The following is a 4,517-nucleotide window of genomic DNA, read 5'->3' as shown; positions in this document are numbered from 1 at the left end:
TGATGGCATATCTGCCAGCTTGTTTTTCTCCTGGGCAGAGGTATGTCTCTTGCCCCTAAGGTTTTTCTATGTGATGATGTGGTAAGTACAACTTTTTCAAGTACACTCTGGCTTACCAGGACACTAAAGTAACATGGGATTCAGAAAAATGCCAGAGGCCCAGGCTGAGGGAGCCACTGCACTCTCAGCTTTGTGAAGTCTGCATTGATGTGTTCTCTACCAGAGCAGTGTAGGCCCCAGCTGGCTGCTATTGCCAGATGCTGTTGCTAAGGCAGCTTGCCAATCTCTTTCCTCTAGGCCTGCTTGTTTTCCCAGAGTTGTCTTGGTAGGCTATATATAAGTATTTTAATTATGAAAAAACATGCAGGAGGGAATTCTGGGAAAGATCATAGTGTAATAGATGACATAGAAGAAACTGATCAAAACAACTAAAAAGAAAGAAAAGAAAGAAAAATTAAAAACCTTCACCAGAGCTGAAATTATGGAATGGTGCCAACCACAGGCTCCAGATAATTCAGACTGACTCAAATCAAAGGCAGGCACTAGGAGAACATGCACAATTCCTCTTTCTAGAGAATAGTGTGGTGTTACAGGAAATTATAGAAAAATCTTTCAGTAAACTCCTAAAATACCCCTAAAATCTCTCACTAATTTGTTGGGTAACGGTTGATGAAAGAATACAAAACATTTCACTTGTTGACTCAAGTTACTGACCTGCCACAATTAATCATCTACACATTATCCTGACAAACATGCAAAAGTTAGCTTTTGGATGATTTACTTCAGGAAATAGACATTTGGAGGAATGAAGGCCCTAGTGACATGGCTGTGAGACAAAACGTGTGATTATTCCTTTCTTTGATCCAGGTTCTTAACAGTGATGTGAGATTATTCTAATAAGCGAGAGACATTTCTATAGAGGCAGAAGGGATATAGAGATAAGGTTGGACCACAGAAGAAATAGGAAAAACCTACAGGGAGCCACTGTTGTAGTAAAGCCCAGCATCAGCAAAGGGAGATGAAGTAGGAAAGGTGACAATACATACAGACTCACTAACCTCAGTTTTTTTCTAATCTAATTCCTCAACAATGTTGTCATTTAATTTTGATGCAAACAAGCTATCCAGAAACAGAAGAACCCTCATTCACTAGGGGGAGTTTACCAATCCCTCCGACCCCACAAAATCAAAACAATCACAACAAGCACCAAACAAACCAAATATAACTAAACACACATTATTTTGGCTGAAACTACCCAACTTTTCTCAGATTGCTGTATGGCTGAACATATAATATGAAATCTGTGTCTTAAATAAACTCTCTTACATAAATCACAGGGAGGAGCTGTAAAAAGAATTCACCTGCACTATTTTTTTAGAAATAGGGAAATACTAAGATTGTTTAGACTTGCTCTTACTTAAACATGAACAACCATTTAAACAGAATTACACAAAATTTCTGAATGAAAATAAATGTAATAAACCTAGCTTGTATACTAATTCATAGTCCTAGACTTAAAGTGGAAAAAATATTATCTACTATAGACTCTAGTTTGAATCTGAGCCTCTAGCCTAGTTCCATTTAAGTTCACTCTACTCTCTCATCACATCTCTGTCACAGGCAGCAAGAACCTTAAGGGAGAACTAAGGCCTTCCTTCCTAGCCCCCACCAGACAGAAAATTTCACGCTCACCATTAACTATCACTTCTTTCTCTTACCCTACCCCCACTTTCTTCTCCTGTTTACAGATCCCTTTATTTTATTTAAGCAGGAGAGAAAAAAAATCAGTTTTTATGATATTATATTCCTTTTTATTTTGGCTTCCTTCTGGTAGTCATTTTCAGCCTAATGATTAGAACCTAAAGTCTTTCTTTTTCTCTCACATATTTGTTGGGTAATAGTTGATGAAGAAATAGAAAACATTTCACTTGTTGACTCAAGTTACTGACCTGCCACAAATTAATAATGTATATATTATCTTGACAAGCATGCAAAAAGTTAGCTTTAAAAGCAAATGTTGGATGATTTACTTCAGGAAATAGACTATTATCAGAACATTTGAGGCAGCATAAACTTGTATTCTTCAGGAAATTAAAATATAAGTTCTGTAAAATAAGAGATAAAAATATGCTGATAATAAAATATATCGAGATGAAAAAGTTCCTGGCATTTCTAAGAAATGAACTTAAGAGAACAGAGACTATCAATATAGACCCTAAAACTAAATTAGAAGCAGTATAATACAAAATTGAAACTGCTGAAAACAAAATAATTGATGTGGAGCGTAGTTGAATGAAAATGTTCTGGAAAACAGAGAAAAGGAACAGAGATAAAAGTGATCAGAAAAAAAGCATAATTTATATATAATTGATATTAGTAATTAGTATAATTAAAGGAAAAAAGCAAATATATCTGAAAAATTAATTAAAATTGAAGGAAAAACAACTCCTGAAGGAAGACTAATGTCTACATATAAAATTATTTGTGATAGATACACACAATGAAAAGCCATCAAGTGGATGTTTATTTTGGAAAAAATACTGAATTTTAAAGACAAGGAATCATACAAACACTGCAGTAAAAGAAACATGTCAAATGTAATATGAAATTGATATAGGTTTTAGATGTATTCTCTTTAATATTAGAAGCCAGAATACAATGTAAAAATTTGTACCAAGTTTTAAGGAGAAAACTGTGATATAAGAATTCCCGGGGCTTCCCTAGTGGCGCAGTGGTAAAGAGTCCACCTGCCGATGCAGGGGACACGGGTTCGTGCCCTGGTCCGGGAAGATCCCACATGCCGCGGAGCGGCTAGGCCAGTGAGCTATGGCCGCTGAGCCTGCGCGTCCTGAGCCTGTGTTCCACAACGGGAGAGGCCACAACAGTGAGAGGCCCGCGTACCGCAAAAAAAAAAAAAAAAAAAAGAATTCCCCACCAGTCATATTAATATACAGGCAAAGGTAGCAGAAATATATTCCCCAGTACACTAGGGCATAATATATTGGTATGTCACCTAGTTATCTTACTTAAATTTTAAAATGAGAGAAAGGGAAACTTGGACATAACAATTACAGTATTGAAAATCACAAACATTTGAAGATATGTTCTAGTTTATTTATTAGATATTGTTTGATTATAAACTTATCTGAAGAAGAAAACCTAAAATAATATGACAGATATAAGATCCAATATCTCATAAATATTAAAGAAATGAAGAAACTATTGAAAGAAAAGTCTCTCACATTAGCGTCAGTAAAGAATCTCCATAGTATATGCCATTTATCAGAGATCCACCTAAAACAAAATGATTGAGAAATGATGGTTGTGATAGACCAAATAAAGCCCCCGCCAAAGAGGTTCACATCTGAATGCCCAGAAACTACGAACATATATTTTACATGTCAAAGGGAACTTTCCAGATACAGTTAAGAGTATGAACCTTCAGATGAGGAGATTATCTTAGATTACCTTGGTGGGACCAATCTAATTATATAAATCTTCAAAAGTGAAGAATCTTTCAGGGCTGTAAATAGAGAGAGGAGATGTGACGGGGAAAGAAGGGTCAGAGAGATGAAACAGTGCTGTCTTTAAAGATGAGAGAAGGGAGTCGTGAGCCAAGGAATACGAATGGCCTGGAGATGTTGACGAAAGCAAGGAAATGGATTCTCATCTAGAGCCCATCTTCCTTCTCTGAACTTATACCTCAACCCTTGGCTGCTAACCAAGGTCCTGAAAGTCAAAATCACTATACACTAAAGATTCCAATTGTTAACTGGACCCTTAATGCGGGTTATAAAGCCTTCTCTGTGTACTTACTAAGTTTTATCTCCCATTCTCCAAACTGGTATGTCAAATCTTGTCAATTCTCTTGTAGTGGATACTGTTGATTTTGCCTACCTAGTGTCTGTTCCCCCGTTTTCTGAGAATTTTACATTGATTTTTCCATTAAAAAAACTACTTTCCTCCTACTTTCAGATTACACCATTGCTTTTGGTCTGACCCACTTCAGAATTTCAGAGATGAGCACATGACCCAGGCTTACCCAATCAATACATTCCATCGCACTGCCAGTGATTGATTTAGGGAAGAACTCATGACTCAAGCTGGCCCAATGAAGTCAAACCTAATAATTTTGCTGAAACTATTGGAAAAGAAGTACCTCTGCTTCTTGCCATAGTTGCTAGTCTGATACAGTACAAACCTAGACATTCCAAGTATCATTCACAAAAAAAATTAGCATGAAAGTGTAGTCAATGTAAAGAGGAAACTGAAACAAGAAATGGAGAGATCTGTTAACATCTTTTGTGCCAGATGTGATTAAAGTCATATCAACCTTGTATTTCCCAGTTAAGTTAGCCAGACAAATCTCTTTTTCTTCTTCAAACTATTTTGAATTGGCTTTCTCTCACTTATTGCTAAGAGTTAAAACTAAAACACCTTTGAAATAGCAAAGCATACCCAATTATACTGACAGAATTTGATTCAAGAATGAATCAGAGCCATAATGAGTAATATAG

Source organism: Delphinapterus leucas, chromosome 6 (assembly GCF_059928025.1).
Source record: "Delphinapterus leucas isolate spDelLeu-1000000601 "Yukka" chromosome 6, BTC_Dleu_Yukka2, whole genome shotgun sequence".
Lineage (NCBI taxonomy): Eukaryota > Metazoa > Chordata > Mammalia > Artiodactyla > Monodontidae > Delphinapterus > Delphinapterus leucas.
Note: the sequence above shows the minus strand (reverse complement) of the source record.